Source organism: Schistocerca serialis, chromosome 5 (assembly GCF_023864345.2).
Source record: "Schistocerca serialis cubense isolate TAMUIC-IGC-003099 chromosome 5, iqSchSeri2.2, whole genome shotgun sequence".
In the NCBI taxonomy this organism is placed as follows: domain Eukaryota; kingdom Metazoa; phylum Arthropoda; class Insecta; order Orthoptera; family Acrididae; genus Schistocerca; species Schistocerca serialis.
Window position 1 is genome coordinate 432341598 of NC_064642.1, and position 18552 is coordinate 432360149.

Sequence of the window (18552 nt, forward strand, 5' to 3'; positions counted from 1 at the left end):
ACACACATCACTGTTTAGTCTCTTCTCTGATTCCCATACCGACCATTCCGTGGGACAACGATTCGAATCCGCTCTCTGGTCTTCCAACTTTAGGTTCCTCTGATTACCGTCAACAACTCCATGCAAATGTAAGTATGGTTCATTTGAAAAGGGCACTGCCGATTTCCTTTCCCAACCTTTTGTAATCCGAGATTGTACTCCGCCTTTAACGACTGTACTGTCGACGACGGGGTATTGAGCTCTGAACCTACATACGCCCTTCCTTCCTTCTGATCGCCAGCTCCGACAAGCACGGGCGCTGATGACCGCGCAGTTGAGCGCCCCACAAACCAAACAGCCGACAAGCAACCTCCCGTTGAGTCAAAATTTTTTTTCTCTGTGATATGTGCTGTTAGAAGGTGGCAAAATAATCAAGTTATTATGTACGGGGTGACAATTATTGAACTGCACTGAAGAGCCAAAGAAACAGGTACACCTGCCTTATTTCATGTAGGGACCCCGCGAGAAGGGAGAACCGATAGAGGTACTCAAAGTACCCTCCACCACACACAGTCAGGCGGCTTGCGGAGTATGGTTGTAGATGTAGATGTAGATGTAGATGTAGAAGTGCTGCAACACCACGTGGCATGAACTCGACTAATGGCTGAAGAAGTGTTAGAAAGAACTGACACCATGAATTCTGGAAGACTGGCCATAAATGCGAGGGGTGACGATCTCTTCTGAACAGCACGTTGCAAGGTATGTTGTTTTATGCATCACCTCTTTGATATATGCCAATTGTTGTACGTGATTTTGTACTATGTGTTTTTGTGTCACTGTTTGAATATGTTTTTACGAAATTCTTTGTGTGTTAGATAGTGTTGAAAGAATCCGCACAATAATGTTCATGTCTGGAGAGTTTTGCCGCCAGCCACTCTGTAACAATTCTGGACTTGTGGGGTGCGCATTGTCCTGCTGGAATTGCTCGTTGTCATGCACAATTGACATGGATAGATGCAGATGATCAGACAGCATGCTTACGTACTAGTCACCTGTCTGAGTCGTATCTAGACGTATTAAAGGTTCATATCACTCCAACTGGAGACTCCGCACACCGTTGCAGAGCCTCGACCAGCTTAAACAGTCCCTGCTGGCATGCAGGGTCCTTGGATACATGAGGTTCTCTGCAAAGCCGTACACATCCATCCGCTCGATACAATTTGAAACGAGACTCGTCCGACCTGGCAAAAGGCTTATAGTCATCAAGAGTCCAATGTCGGTGTTGACGGGGCCAAGCGAGGCGTAAAGCTTTGTGTCGTGCAGTTATCAAGGATACATGTCGGCCTTCGGCTGATGGCCCAGCATTGAAATAAGGAGCAATTTGGGGAAGGGTATCACTTCTGTCATGTTCAATGATTCTCTTCAGTCGTCGTTGATCCCGTTCTTGCAGGATATTTTTGCAGCCACAGCGGTCGGAGATTTGATGTGTTACAGGATTCCTGGTATTCACGATATACTCGTGAAATATTATTACGGGAAAATCCCCACTTAATCGTTACTTCGAAGATGGTGTGTCTCTTCGCTCGTGCACTGACTGTAACACCACGTTCAAACTCACTTAAATCTTGATAACCAGCCATTGTAGCAGCAGTAACCGCTCTAACAATTGCGCCAGACAGTTGTATTATATAGGCGTTGCCGACAGCAACGCCGTATTCTGCATGTTTCCATATCTCTGTATTTGAATACGCATGCCTATAACAGTTTCTTTGGCGCTTCAGTGTATAAGAAGTAAAATCGTCATAGCTTCTGAACGGTTCGCGTTAGGACGTTCATACTGCACGGTTGGCCGAGGGGTATGATTGGAATTAGTTCGCGCAAGGGCACGTGCCTAGTTGTCGTCGGCCATTTGCACGTGGAAACATCTCGATACAGCAATCCTGAGGGTACAGCGCTTGTGAAGGTCTACTAAGCGAGCAAAAACAATCCAGCTGCGGCTCAAAGGGAGTCTGAGACCGAATTCAAGCTGAGACAACTGGTCCAAGTATGCTATAAATCTAGAATTTGATTTGAAAGTTTGAGACAATGAGTAGTGTTCGTGATGACAGTGTTAGCAGTGTCGGTCGTCAGAAAAGGATGAAAACGCCAGGAAACATGGAGAAAACACTCGCTGTGCTTCAGACCAACCTCAGAAAATCGATAAGACGAGTTCCACAGCAGCTGGAAGTAAACCGGGAGACACTGCAACAAATTGTTGTTTAAGTTCAGCATCTCTTCCCGTAGTAAATTCAAACCCATCAGCCATTAAGCCCCATGATCATAGAGCGGTAGCTGTGTTTCGCCAACACTATTGCCCGCATAGTTGCCGAACAGGAGTTTGATGTGAATGTGGTTTGGATGGGTTCGTCAATAAGAAAAACTGGTGCGTTTGTGGGAGTGAGAATCCGCATTTCGAAATCGAGAAGTCTCTTCACCCTCAACGGGTGACTGTGTGGTGAGCAATGTCCAGTCACGGAATAATCGGTGCGATATTCCTTTAGACACGGTGATTACCGAACGGTACATGAAGGTTTTGGAAGATGATTTCAGCCCAATTATCCAAAGTGACCCTGATTTCGGCCGTATGTGGTTCAAGCAAGTCGGAACTCGACCCTCTCGAAGCAGTAGAGTGTTTGATGTCCTGGAGAAGCACTCTGGGGTCCGCATTCTGGCTGTGGTGTCCCCAGATCACTGGCATGGGCCTCATTGGCCACCATATTCTCTGAATATGAACACATGCGACTCCTTTTTGTGGGGCTATATTAATGACATGGTATACAGCAAAAACCCAAACACCATTGCTGAGCTGAAAGCAACCATTCAAGAGGTCATCGACAGCATCGGCGTTCAGACACTTCAGAGAGTCATGCAGAATTTCGCTATTCGTCTTCGCCATATCATCACCAATGACGGCAGGCATAGCGAACATGTCGTAACCTAAATTCGAATATCTATTGGCACGTTTACATGTTGAATGAAGTGCGTGCATGCCGTAGTTTGTACCTAATTTACGTTTTTTTTTCATATGGTTCAGTAATTGTCACCCTATAAAAAAGAGACAACAGTTTCAGAAAAAGCCAATTACGTTAGAGTTTTACGAAAATATGGTCAGTGCTTTGTTTCAACGAAACTAGGATTAATAATTATTAGCAATAAACCTCGGATTCATTAAAGAATCGAAATCCCATGTATAAAATAGATTCCGACATCTGATTGCAAATGCATTAGTGTGTTAAATATTTGACGTTACGGTAGTAAGCGAGAAAAAGATTGGAAAAAAATTGAAATTATGTTTAAGCTTATTGAAAGCTTCTACGCTCTCATTACACTGTATGAGTATATTATGGAGTAATTTGCATTCCAGTTTAAGCAAAAACAAACTCCATTTTAAGCAAAAACTAGTTTTTCACCGCATCTCAATGTGTATGACGTCCGTGAACTGTGGGTCGTACAGTGATATAATTTTGCAGGTACATTCAGTGGTCTACGTGGGTACTGGCTGCAAACTGTGTTGAGAATAGAGTCAGTAGTAAAGAAGCGGAAAATTGAAACTTCATGTCTGGTGCTGAATTTTATTGCATGAAATCGAAAATATAGTAAGCGATAAACTTCTTTCCTTCCATCATTTTGTGGCGGATGTCAGTCAGCAGAAGTTCCGTAAAGATTTGAAGTTATTTGTGAAGTTTGTTCTAAGACGATAAGTGCTCTCATTCTCAAATACTGGGTGAATGAAGTCCGGAAATTGGTGCACCGTCAGCGATGATACCTCAAGACAAACACGTAGTTTCTAACTGTTATACCTCTCTTGCTGCGTTGAACCTTTAATATAAGATTATTCCACGTAATGAGTAAATTACTACAGTATTTTAAACTATTAAATTCGGTCAATAACTAAGCGAAGTCTTGAGAGTTAAATTTATTTTGCCTCTGGAAGCCTTGAGACAGGCAACCTGCGACTAATGTCGGTTTCCGTGTTCCCGGGTAGTCGGTCAATAATGCAGGTACTGTGAGTGACTTAACAGAGGATTTACTTTCAAAATCTTTTCTTAAAGAATTTATTTTATTTACTAACGATTCATCAAGAACATTAACACATTTAATCACACTATGTGAGCGTGGAGGTAGTTGCCAGTGGATAATTGATGAAAACAAATTAAATTTCAACAAATGGATATTTTATTCCTAAAAACCCTTTCCTTTAAAAAAAAAAGATTTAAAAATTATACTCAGAAAACAACTTGTAAATACAAAGTTACAATTTATTCAGAGACAGAAATAACAATTTTTGTTGTTATTGTTGACAGTATGAGCTTTCGGGCTGAGAAGCTTGCCGCTCCCTTTTAACACGGCCGTAGTCACGACCGCTCACAACAACCTCTGAAAGACTACACTGGTGCGAATCTGCAACACACCAGATTACTTTAAACTAAAAATTTTAGCAACTCACACAAACACATAATCTATGCACCCCGTAGGAGGGATGAAAATGGTACAAAACACTCACATTAAAAAAAATTACTTGCCACCGAAAGTGCAACTTGTTTTTTGAAAACTCTTACTGTGGAAGGGTGGCAACGTATATACTAAAATGACCATTTAAATAAAAAGCCATGAAATGCAGTCTTACATAAAATGTACAAACATGGTCTACATTACACATATACCGCCTCTCAAGATGATAGGCAAGATAAAAACATATTTCAGGAATTCGGCCTTTACACCTTAATCAATAAATTCGTTAACACCGAATCCGACAAACATGACAGAGGCAGCTATTAACGTAAGGCAGACAGACAGACAGACAGACAGACAGACACTAACTGCCTAACAAATGCGAACGAGAGACAGATGAGCAAGCTGGGGACGAGAGACTGACCAAGAACACAAGTAGAATTTAACAAGTAAATGAAACAACATATCACGAATCAGTATTTTAAACATAGCTGCGCAACAGCAACGGTTCCACGTAATAGGATTAAAAACAGCCGACCAGTTGCAAAGGATAAAGTAATCTTTACCTAGGTTTCGATAGATTTAAATCTATCTTCTTCAGAAGGCGGCAGTATTACATGGACATGGAGTGATATGTCATTATCGTTTTTACAAACATCTGCATAGCTCCATTAGTCCAAATAAAATATAGCCCTGAGAATAGGGTTTGTCAGACAAACAAAACTAAGTACATGGAAGTTGGAGAGCGCTCTCCTATTATCACGAATCACTTAACTTTTAATAAACTGCGATGTCTGGCGAAGACCTGGCGCAGCACCCCCAAAACGATCTCCAGAACCGTCCGCTGCCAGCCGCTTCAACGGACGCAGGAAGTCGCACCGATCTCCCGTCTCACGGCGTCGCAGCTCGCACCGGCCAGACTGATGTCCTGGGTTGACTCCCGTTGCTCTAAGCCGGCCGGAGTGGCCGAGCGGTTCTAGGCGCTACAGTCTGGAGCCGCGCGACCGCTACGGTCGCAGGTTCGAATCCTGCCTCGGGCATGGATGTATGTGATGTCCTTAGGTTAGTTAGGTTTAAGTAGTTCGAAGTTCTAGGGGACTGATGACATCAGAAGTTAAGTCCCATAGTGCTCAGAGCCATTTGAACCATTTTTTTGTTGCTCTCAAGTCGGCTGCGAAGCCACTACCCCTCGTCATATGGCGCGGCCCACTGGACTGACGTGGCGACCTCACATGCGCCGACGCTCAAGACGGGCAAGTCATCTTGTGTCCCAGTGCGCGACCGACCGACCGATCGATCCAACCGCCAACGACCGTTGCCTGAGCAACTCGAGCAGACTGGCGGCCTAACACATACTAGCGTTCCGGACGACAGACACACTAACTCCAATGCGGACGAGAGACAGACCCAGACTGACTTGGCTGACCAACTGAGCAGACTCGTCCAGACTGACAGTACGACCCCTTGCCGAGCTCGTAGCGCCCCTTAAATGCACGTGAACAGGCAACTTTTCCCCTTTCCTACCAGAGGGAGACACCAAAGCTGCGATTGCCACAGCAGCGCCACCGCCAGAAAATGACTGTCGCCAGAGTGATACTGTACGGACAGAACTACCGGCCAATGTGTGCTGTCAGGACTTCACTTATAGACTTGCAGTGTGAGACACAATTCCGCTTGTAATGACGCCAGAGTGTACCATAATACTTACCTCGCCCCCCCCCCCCACTCTCCTCCTTTCTCTGTTTTTCAAGCAGTAAACACGACACTGCTGACAACCTGGGCGGATACTCAGTTCGCTTTGCCGGGTAATAAGTAACCAATTTATTCTTTGTTTACAAATAAGTACCAGCAGAGAAGCAAAAAATCTATTTCATAACTTTGTGAATACCGCTCGTAATTTGTAGTGAATTAGCACTAGTTTCTCTCTGAAAAGTGGCGCGTGCGGTTTTCCTTTTGTGTCTCTAAGCTTTTATAAGTTCCTGTTATACTTATCTTGTAGCCGCTTACTAACGAGAGCAGACAGCAATGAAGTGGGGCGGTGGAAGTACGACTCTGAATTACAGTAGTTCTTACATTTCGTCGTAGGGGTGGTGCTGGTAAGGGGTAGAGGGGGGAGGGTGGTCACACGCTCTTACCCTACTTGCCATGCAGCTGTTCTCGCAGAAAATATAACAGGTTTCACAAATAGAATCGTAAGTCAGGAAAGTGTGGGAAATACAATAATAAATGAATACCTCTAATTAAGAAGGATCACCTGTGATCGCGAGTGCTACAACTACGTGGATAAATTAAATTATCTTGTTTTCCATTCGCAGTAAATAAATTTATGAGTTGTGACCTTTCAGAGAAACAAACAGCGGATGTAAATTCAGCGCTAGTTAAACATATGAAATATAAACACTGCAGCGCATGTGTGATAACACGTGTTAGCAAATTCCCTTAAATAACTATTTATTTTACTGTCGCGTAAATACAAAGTCCTGAAGTGCCTCCGTTTCACTAAAGTTCAACAGCTGTTCCACAAAATACAGTTTAATGACTCACAGCAATAACCTAAGCTCTTTAAATCTCTCCAGAGTCTGTCAAAAAATGTAGCACAACGAATTCCAGTTCTCCTACTCCTGCTCAAGCTATAATACTTGCACAAATACAGTGCAACTCTGCCAGCAAGTGGATGTCAACACCCCGCGACTCGTATGACTTTTTAGCAAGAAAACGGTGCACGCAAGTCACCGACCGAAAACAATCACCTGAGCTTTATGCAAACTAACGTAACTCCCGCTTCATCGAGTGACTGGCCGCAACAGATAACTTGCACGTCGTCGATCCGCTTTATTTTTATTGTCGGCTAGGAACAGCTCGAATGTAATTGCAGTAGTTTACGAAAATTGACCAGCATTCAAATTTATAATAATGTAAGGTACACTTAACAAGTTGAGTGCCTCTCTTCGCTGGCTACTTTCTGACATCACAAGTCTACTGGTTCTTTATTACATAATAAAAACACACATTTCCCACGAGTACTCATGACTAGAGATTGGATTTTTTTGTAATATGAACACGCACAATATATACATATTTATGTAATGGAAATAGATGAAATATGTAAGCATATATGTAATGTGACCTGTACAGGGTGAGTAATCTAACATTACCGCTGGATATATTTCGTAAACCACATCAAATACTGACGAATCGATTCCACAGACCGAACGTGAGGAGAGGGGCTAGTGTAATTGGTTAATACAAACCATAAAAAAATGTACGGAAGTATGTTTTTTAACACAAACCTACGTTTTTTTTAAATGGAACCCGGTTAGTTTTGCTAGCACATCTGAACATATAAACAAATACGTAATCAGTGCCGTTTGTTGCATTGTAAAATGTTAATTACATCCGGAGATACTGTAACCTAAAGTTGACACTTGAGTACCACTCCTCCGCTGTTCGATCGTGTGTATCGGAGAGCACCGAATTACGTAGGGATCCAAAGGGAACGGTGATGGACCTTAGGTACAGAAGAGACTGGAACAGCACATTACGTCCACATGCTAACACCTTTTTATTGGTCTTTTTCACTGACGCACGTGTATATTACCATGAGGAGTGACGTACACGTACACACGTGGTTTCCGTTTTCAATTACGGAGTGGAATAGAATGTGTCCCGACATGTCAGGCCAATAGATGTTCAATGAGTTGGCCATCATTTGCTGCACACAATTGCAATCTCTGGCGTAATGAATGTCGTACACGCCGCAGTACATCTGGTGTAATGTCAACGCAGGCTGCCACAAGACGTTGTTTCATATCCTCTCGGGTTGTAGGCACATCACGGTACACATTCTCCTTTAACGTACCCCACAGAAAGAAGTCCAGAGGTGTAAGATCAGGAGAACGGGCTGGCCAATTTATGCGTCCTCCACGTCCTATGAAACACCCGTCGAACATCCTGTCAAGGGTCAGCCTAGTGTTAATTGCGGAATGTGCAGGTGCACCATCATGCTGATACCACATACGTCGACGCGTTTCCGGTGGGACATTTTCGAGCAACGTTGGCAGATAATTCTGTAGAAACGCGATGTATGTTGCAGCTGTTTGGGCCCCTGCAGTGAAGTGAGGACCAATGAGGTGGTCGCCAATGATTCCGCACCATACATTTACAGTCCATGGTCGCTGTCGCTCTACCTGTCTGAGCCAGCGAGGATTGTCCACGGACCAGTAATGCATGTTCCATAGATTCACTGCCCCGTGGTTTGTGAAACCCGCTTCATCGGTAAACAGGTAGAACTGCAACGCATTCTCTGTTAATGCCCATTGACAGAATTGCACTCGATGATTAAAGTCATCATCATGTAATTGCCGATGTAGCGACACATGAAACGGGTGAAAGCCCTGACGATGCAGTATGCGCATAACACTACTTTGACACAGTCCACCGGCTCTCGCAATGTCCCGTGTACTCATTTGTGAGTTCATGGCAACAGCAGCTAATACACCAACTGCACCCGCTTCTCCTGTGACGGGCCTGTTACGGACCCGTTTGCTTGCTACGACCATACCTGTTGCATGCAGTTGGCAGTAGATGTTTTGCAATGTGCGGCACGTTGGATGCTCTATGTCCAGGTACCGTTTTGCATACACCCTGCAGGCTTCAGCTGCATTTCGTCGACACTCGCCATAGATGAGTATCATCTCCGCCTTTTCAGAGTTCGAATACACCATAGTCACAGTTCCTACAACACTACACTATCACAGACGTCTGGTAACACGGTGTACTACAGTTGGTCTGCGTGTGGAGACGAATGCAGAATAACAATAGCAGCAAGCGCTACATGCGGACACTGCGACAGCTAGACCAAACCACAACAGTGCACTACAGCCACACTCGTAAACACGGTCGTCATCGTAAACATGTCCCTACAGATGCTGCTCGCCGACCGTGGCCCGTGTTTGTTACAACACGCAAGTGAACATCGGAGGTTTCAAGCGTCAACTTTAGGTTACAATATCTCCGGATGTAATTAACATTTTACAGTGCAACAAACGGCACTGATTACGTATTTGTTTATATGTTCAGATGTGCTAACAAAACTAACGTCGTTCCATTTAAAAAAACGTAGGTTTGTGTTAAAAAACATACTTCCGTGCATTTTTGTATGGTTTGTGTTAAACAATTACACTAGCCCCTCTCCTCACGTTCGGTTTGTGGAATCGGTTCGTCAGTATTTGATGTGGTTTATGAAATATATCCAGCGGTAACGTTAGGTGACTCACCCTGTATATTTTATCAGACATGTAGCATAAACCAATAATTTTGACTGAAGTTCTGAATTACACCATAGCCTACTGTATTATATTAATATGCACTTAAACGTTCGGGATATCCGAAAAGGACATTACGAATAAGAATTTGCTTAATTTTTTTTAGTTACAAATTCTATACTGCACTAATGAAAAAAATATTATTAAAATGTTCACATTCATTGAACTCGCTACCTTTCCCTTCGTTTTGAAGCGCATGGGATAGCAAGAAAATTCTCCAAATTGTCTGCAGCCATACAGTGCTGCCGATCAGAAAGTGTTTTTGTAGGAGGAAAATTATCAATCCACTCATAGGACGTTATTGTATATAAAGTATACTGGAGAGATTTTCTCTGGAGAGTTTTCATTTGTGCAGTTTGTAGTAGTAAAAGTCTCATAGCCTGAAGTTCTTGCCAAAACAGCGTCAGTCTCATTCACTACCTTCTGTCCAATATCACCTCTTCTTTTCCCCGATATACCATGGTGTGTCACTCATATCAAAAGAACTTTGTAGGTTGGCAAAAATTTGATAGTTTACTTACGTGAAATTGAAATAATGCAAAACTAATTTTACACTTCAGACCCGATTTTACATTCATAAAAATTTTTCATTGCTTCAGTACTACAACATGGATTTCTCAGAAGCCTTCTGATGATAACGGAGACACTTTACTACAGGCCTCACCGTGCTGCGTTTTCGCCTCAAACTGGTTTTACGCGCGCATTTTACGTGTACAAGTAGGGTAACTATGAGCATCTGTATCTCAGAGAAACAGAGACAGATATCAGTAAATTTATCAAGATTGTTCGAGATCGAGGTCTTGGGAATAAATCGTAATATTTTCAGGCATTGGCTGTGCATAGGCGTCTCTGAATCCACGGCTCCGTTTTGGCACAAAAAATGGTAAAGGAACGCTATTTTTCCGGTTCTCTAAGGAACAGCTGATAAGCTAATAACTTTGAAGCTCTGTATCCTGGAAATGAATAAAGATATCAAGAACATTTACAAAGTTGTTCGTGATTGGTATCTTAAAAATACGTCGTAAAATCTTAAGGCAAATGCTGTCTATAGTTGTCTTGGAATCCACCGTTCGGTTTTGGTACGAATCAAAAGTAGAAAAACTGTTTTTTTGGGCTTTTCTAAGCAACCGCCCACGAACTAATGATGCCTCCATAAGCCCCTTAAGGCCCAAAGTAGACCACATCAAATGCAAAAAAGCCAAACGATTTGCTCCATTTGCCTAAACAGGAGGAAGTGTGTGATATTCATACTTCGACCCTGTACTGTCGGGTAGTGGCACAAAGACGAACTTTTTTGGGGGTATACAGTTGGTCGCTAGACCAAGCGCTATCCAAAACACTTGACCTTACCTTTCAGTCACCGACATAACATTCTCCCCTTCTAACAGCCGTGTACTGCAAGTCTCTAGAGGAACGAAAGGTTCCAAATGATTGGAAAAGAACACAGGTAGCTCCGGTTTTCAAGAAGGGTCGCCGAGCAGATGCGCAAAACTGTAGGCCTATATCTCTGACATCGATCTGTTGTAGAATTTTAGAACATATTTTTTGCTCGCGTATTATGTCATTTCTGGAAACCCAGAATCTACTCTGTAGGAATCAACATGGATTCCGGAAACAGCGATCGTGTGAGACCCAACTCGTTTTATTTGTTCATGAGACCCAGAAAATATTAGATACAGGCTCAAAGGTAGATGCCATTTTGCTTGACTTCCGGAAGGCGTTCGATGCAGTTCCGCACTGTCGCCTCATAAACAAAGTAAGAGCCTACGGAATATCAGACCAGCTGTGTGGCTGGATTGAAGAGTTTTTAGCAAACAGAACACAGCACGTTGTTCTCAATGGAGAGACGTCTACAGACGTTAAAGTAACCTCTGGCGTGCCACAGGGGAGTGTTATGGGACCATTGCTTTTCACAATACATATAAATAGCCTAGTAGATAGTATCCAAAATTTCATGCTGTTTTTTGTGGGTGATGCTGTAGTATACAGAGAAGTTGCAGCATTTGAAAATTGCAGCGAAATGCAGGAAGATCTGCAGCGGATAGGCACTTGGTGCAGGGAGTGGCAACTGACCCTTAACACAGACAAATGTAATGTATTCCGAATTAACAGAAAGAACGATCCTTTATTGTATAATTATATGATAGCAGAACAAACACAGGTAGCAGTTACTTCTGTAAAATATCTGGGAGTATGCGTACGGAACGATTTGAAGTGGAATGACCATATAAAATTAATTGTTGGTAAGGCGGGTACCAGGTTGAGATTCATTGGGAGAGTGCTTAGAAAATGTAGTCCATCAACAAAGGAGGTGGCTTACAAAACACTCGTTCGACCTATACTCGAGTATTGCTCATCAGTGTGGGATCCGTACCAGGTCGGGTTGACGGAGGAAATAGAGAAGATCCAAAGTAGAGCGGTGCGTTTCTTCACAGGGTTATTTGGTAACCGTAATAGCGTTACGAAGATGTTTAGCAAACTCAAGTGGCACACTCTGCAAGAGAGGCGCACTGCATTGCGGTGTAGCTTGGTGTCCAGGTTTCGAGAGGATGCGTTTCTGGATGAGGTATCGAATATATTGCTTCCCCCTACTTATACCTCCCGAGGAGATCACGAATGTAAAATTAGAGAGATTCGAGCGCGCACGGAGGCTTTCCGGCAGTCGTTCTTCCCGCGAACCATACGCGACTGGAACAGGAAAGGGAGGTAATGACGGTGATACGTTAAGTGCCCTCCGCCACACACCGTTGGCTGGCTTGCGGAGTATAAATGTAGATGGAGATGTAGATATGTGCCCCGGAAGACTCCAGTTTTTATGGGCGGCGTTTTGGAATGTATTTGGCAGTGCATGCTGACGCACGTGTATCGACACAGCATAGTGGTAATCACAGTGACATATGTAAAAATACATAACGATAAAGTGAAATATATCAACACCGGAAACATAATTCGTGTACGTTTACACTTTTCGCGTGCATAGGAAGAGAGCAAGGGAACACGTAATAACAAAAAAAAAACGCGGGCCCTAGTCATCACCTCTAATAAAAGAACCATCAATAAATAATTAAATGCAAACGCATTTATTGAGGCCTTTATGCGCAGTTTTGAATGGTGCTCTCAGAATTTACATACATTACGAAATCCTGAATTACTTTCATCTTCATTAATAGCCAAATGAATAATTACTCCGTCAACTACTAGATACGTCTTAAATCTACAAATAGGATACATTGAGAAAAAAGGGATAGTCAGGATCACAAAATGCTGTATTCACCTTACGTGTAAGTGTGGCTCATTTTATTGTTCAGATGTAATTAATTTAAGCCGTATTACTGATTTCACTTGAGACTGTGACACAAGTTGACTCCACACGCCCATTAGAGCTCGACTGTATTCCATTTGGCCCCTTCTCATGGTGTTGCTGAGACTGTTTCAGCTTGAACCGTCCTTCCAAACAGAAGGTTATCGTGAATTACTCTGGAGACAGAACCGAAATACAAATAGGAAAAAAATAATTTTGCCTTGATTGATGGTCGAATGGTGGTGATGCTGACTGCAGTAAACGTTCCCGTATTTGGACTGACTTCTTGTGTACTCACATTGACAGCTGCAGAGTAACTGCGGTAATCCCGACACGTATTTGGAGACTACGACTCCTGAAGCAGATTTAAGCTTCACAGACAACCGTAGCTCTAGTATTTTTTGTTTTTGTTTCTGCAGTTATCGTTAGGTAGCAATTCTCTGGTAGAATGATAACTCATCTTAGCCCATTTACTGGCCTGCAATATTTCCTGCGTCTCGGAACCACTGACGAAGCCCTGCATGAGAGTTTGCAAATTGTGCATGAGCAGTACTGTAGAAACAGGTTGGTTGGTTGGTTGGTTGGTTGGGGGAAGAGACCAAACAGCGAGGTCATCGGTCTCATCGGATTAGGGAAGGACGGGGAAGGAAGTCGGCCGTGCCCTTTCAGAGGAACCATCCCGGCATTTGCCTAGAGCGATTTAGGGAAATCACGGAAAACCTAAATCAGGATGGCCGGACGTGGGATTGAACCGTCGTCCTCCCGAATGCGAGTCCAGTGTGCTAACCACTGCGCCACCTCGCTCGGTCTGTAGAAACAGTATATGGTTAAGTGCCAGGTGATTTTGGGCTATACAAGGCGAGAAACTCAGTACGCAGAGCTACAGCTCTGGGAGCAACAACTGCCCTCATCCGAACAGGTATCAAGTGTATTTGAGCTGGATAACAGAAACGGGCAAGTCATATTATGATGCTTTAACCTCATTTCAGTGATTGTCGATTACAGTGGCTGGCGAGTGATGAATACCAGTTTCTCCGCAACCCATGACCAGATATTTCAGTTAGATTACGTCACGATCAGGCAGAGATTCTGAAATCAGATATTGAATTGTAAGGCTTTACCAGGGGTGGATATAGACTCCGATCACAATGTACTGACGATAAATGGTAGGCTGACGTTTAAGAGAAAGGTCTGGAAGAATCTATGCCCAATGAAGTGGGGTACGGGAGCGCTAAGAAATGAAGAGGTATGACTGAAGTTCTAAGAGGCTATAGATAATGCGATAATGGACAGCTCAGTAGGTAGTTCTGTTGAAGAGGAATGGACACCTCTGAAAATGGCAATCACAGAAGTTGGTGAAAAACGAAGGTACAAGTAACGAAATAAATGGAAATGCAGGGAGGCTAAAGCGAAGTGTCTACCTGAAAACTGTCAAGAAATCGAAGAGAAATTGTCGGAAGAACTGCCTCAACATACAGAAAGATCAATCTTCGGTGAAATTAAAAGCACGGGCAGTACCATTGAAAGTGCAGTGGAAATTCCACTATTAAATGCAGAGGAGAGAGCGTATAGATGGAAAGAGTACACTGAGAGCCTCTGTGTTGGGGAGGATTTATGATGTGATAGAAGAAGAAAGATGAGTCTATAGGGAAGAGATAGGAGATCCAGTATTACAATCAGAATTTACAAGAACTCTGGAAGAGTTTAAAGAAGAAGGGATAGATAAAATGCCACGGAAATTTGTAATATCATTGGGGAGGAGGCACCGAAACGAGTACCCATAGGTGTGTAGAATATGTGAGACTGGTGACATACCATTAGACTTTCGAAAAACGTCATATCCACAGTTCCTAAGAGTACAAGAGCCGACAGGTGCAAGAATTATCACACAATCAGCTTAACAGTTCATGAATCCAAGGTGCTGAAAAGGATAGTATGCAGAGAAATGGAAAAGAGAATTGAGGATCTGCTAGATGATGATCAGTTTGGCTTTAGGAAAGGTAAAAGCACCAGAGGCAGTTCTGACGTAAAGGTTGAAAATGGAAGCAAGACTGAAGAAAAATTCAAGACACGTTCATAGGTTTTATCGACCTGAAAAATACGTTCATCAATGTTAAGTGGTCAAAATGTTCAAAATCCCTACAAAAATAAGGGTAAGCTATAGAGAGAGATGGATAATGTACAATATGTACAAGAACCAAGAGGGGTACTAAGAATGGAGGACCAAGAACAAGTGAGCGGATTAAAAATGGTGTAAGAAAGGTCACTTAGCTATAAGTTGGGTTACGTACATACACACATCAAAAAAAGTTTTGCATCACCCCGGTTCCCAGAACTCCAGAAGATAGACGTTGACTGTGGATATTGTATCACAGATACAGTCTCTTTGACTGTTCAGAGATGTCACTAAACCCGCCCAAAGACGTAAACAACCGTACATGAGCAACGCCTATGAGACAGAGGGGGTCTGACAGCCGATCAGTTCCAGTCATTCCACCAGGAAGGAGGTACACGGCTCGTTTTGTCTGTAGTTCAACCATGCCTAGACGGTCCAACACAGCGATTCGATCGCGTCAGCGTTGTTATTGTGCCAGGAAGGGCTCTCGACAAGAGAAGTGCCCAGGCGTGGCGGAGTGAACCAAAGCGATGTTGTTCGGACAAGGGGGAGAGACAGGAACTGTCGATGACATGCCTCGCTTAAGCCGCCCAAGGGCTACTACTACAGTAGATGATCGCTACCTACAGATTCTGGCTAGGAAGAACCCTGACAGCAACACCACCATGCTGGATAATGCTTTTCGTGCAGCCACAGGACGCCGTGTTACGACTCATATTGTGCGCAATAAGCTGCATGATGCGCAACTTCGCTCCCGACGTCCATGGCGAGGTCCATCTTTGCAAGTACGACACCATGCTGCGCGGTACAGATGGGCCCAGCAGCATGCCGAATGGACAGCTCGGGATTGGCATCACGTTCTCTTCACCGATATGTGTCGCATATGCCTTAAAATGAAACAATTGTCGGAGACGTGTTTGGAGGACACCTGGTCAAGCTGAAAGCCTTAGACACACTTTCCAGCGAGTGCAGCAAGGTGGAGTTTCCCTGCTGTTTTGGGGTGGCATGTGGAGCCGAAGTACGCCGCTGGTGGTCACGGAAGGCGCCGTAACGTCTGTACGATACGTGAATGTCACCTTCCGACCGATAGTGCAATCATATCGGCAGCATATTGGCGACGCATTGGTCTTCATGGAGGACAACTCGCGCCCACATCGCGGACGTCTTATGAATGACTTCCTTCAGGATAATGACATTGCTCTACTGGAGTGACGAGCAAGATCCCCAGACATGAACCCTAGGGCTGTTTATGGATGACGTGACCAACCAACCACTCTGAGGGATGTACGCCGAATCACCATTGAGGAGCGGGACAATCTGGACCAACAGTACCTTGATGAACTTGTGGATAGTATGCCACGACGAATACAGGCAGGCATCAATGCAAGAGGACGTGCTACTGGGTATTAGAGATACCGGTGTGTACAGCAATATGGACCACCATCTCTGAAGGTCTCGCAGTATGGTGGTACAACATGCAATGTATGGTTTTCATGAGCAGTAAAAAGGGCGAAAATGATGTTTATGTTGATCTCTATTCCAATTTTCTGTTCAGGTTCCGGAACTCACGGATCTAAGGTGATGTCAAACTTTTTTTTTATCTGTGTATCATTAATGTTAGTTCATGCGCTTATCACGACTTAGTATGTTCGTAGAATTCTGTGAATTGTCGAGTTAGATTCATTATTATTACGTTGCGCAAAGTAAAGTACTGCTGTTCGTCGCCTCTACTAATCTTTAAAAACCGGAGCAGTAATGACGAGGGCATTTTATTCAGGGTATGTTTCAGGATACATATATGAATGCAGTCTGAAGCCGAAAAGAGGACAGGAGGTGTACAAGGTTGGGAAGTGTTGAATGCAATACGCAACTGTGCCTATTTTTACTGTGATTCTCGACTTCAATCACAATCTGATCATCGGCGGGACATGAAAGACGTGTTGAACAGAGCATTCCACCACAGCAGTAACTGTTCGTTCTTGAAATGTTGCATTTTGGTATAGCTTGTTATTTTTATTTTATTTTATTTATTTATTTATTTATTGTTCCGTGGGACCAAATTAAGGAGGAGTCTCCATGGTCATGGAACGAGTCAATACATGAAATTATAACACGATATTAGAAACAGATAAAATGAAATATAAAAAAAACATATTCAGGTGACAAGTCGTAAGTTTAAACGAAGAAAATCAACAATGTAACACTGGAATTTGCTTAATTTTTTAGCTCTTCCAGGAGCTCCTCGACAGAATAGAAGGAGTGAGCCATGAGGAAACTCTTCAGTTTAGACTTAAAAGAGTTTGGGCTACTGCTAAGATTTTTGAGCTCTTGTGGTAGCTTATTGAAAATGGATGCAGCAGAATACTGCACTCCTTTCTGCACAAGAGTCAAGGAAGTGCATTCTACATGCAGATTTGATTTCTGCCTAGTATTAACTGAGTGAAAGCTGCTAACTCTTGGGAATAGGCTAATATTGCTAACAACAAACGACATTAAAGAAAATATATACTTTGAGGGCAATGTCAGAATTCCCAGATTTTTGAATAGGAGTCGACAAGAGGTTCTCGAACTTACACCACATATAGCTCGAACAGCCCGTTTTTGAGCTAAAAATACCCTTATTGAATCAGAAGAATTGCCCCAAAAAATAATACCATACGACATAAGCGTATGAAAATATGCGAAGTAGACTACTTTTCGTGTTGAAGTGTCACTTATTTGAGATACTGTTCTAGTGGTAAATAAAGCATCATTTAGCTTCTGAACAAGATCCTGGACATGGGCTTTCCACAACAGCTTACTATCTATCCGAACGCCTAGGAACTTGAACTGTTCCGTCTCGCTTATAATGTGCCTATTCTGTCTGATCAAAATATCGATTCTTGTTGAATTGTGAGTTAGAAACTGTAAAAACTCAGTCTTACTGTGATTTAGCATCAAATTATTTTCCACAAGCCACGAACTTATTTCATGAACTACATTATTTGTTACTGTTTCAATATTACACACAAGATCCTTCACTATCAAGCTGGTGTCATCAGCAAACAGAAATATTTTTGTATCACCTGTAATACTAGAAGGCATATCATTTATATAAATAAGAAACAGCAGTCTCCCCAGCACCGACCCTTGGGGAACGCCCCACTCAACAGTGCCCCATTGGGACTGAACACCACTACCACTCTCAATATTGCGGAGAATTACCCTCTGCTTTCTGTTCTTAAAGTAAGAGGCGAACCAATTGTAAACTACTCCCCTTACTCCATAATGGTCCAACTTCTACAGTAATATTTTGTGGTCAACACAGTCAAAAGCCTTCGTTAAATCAAAGAAAACACCTA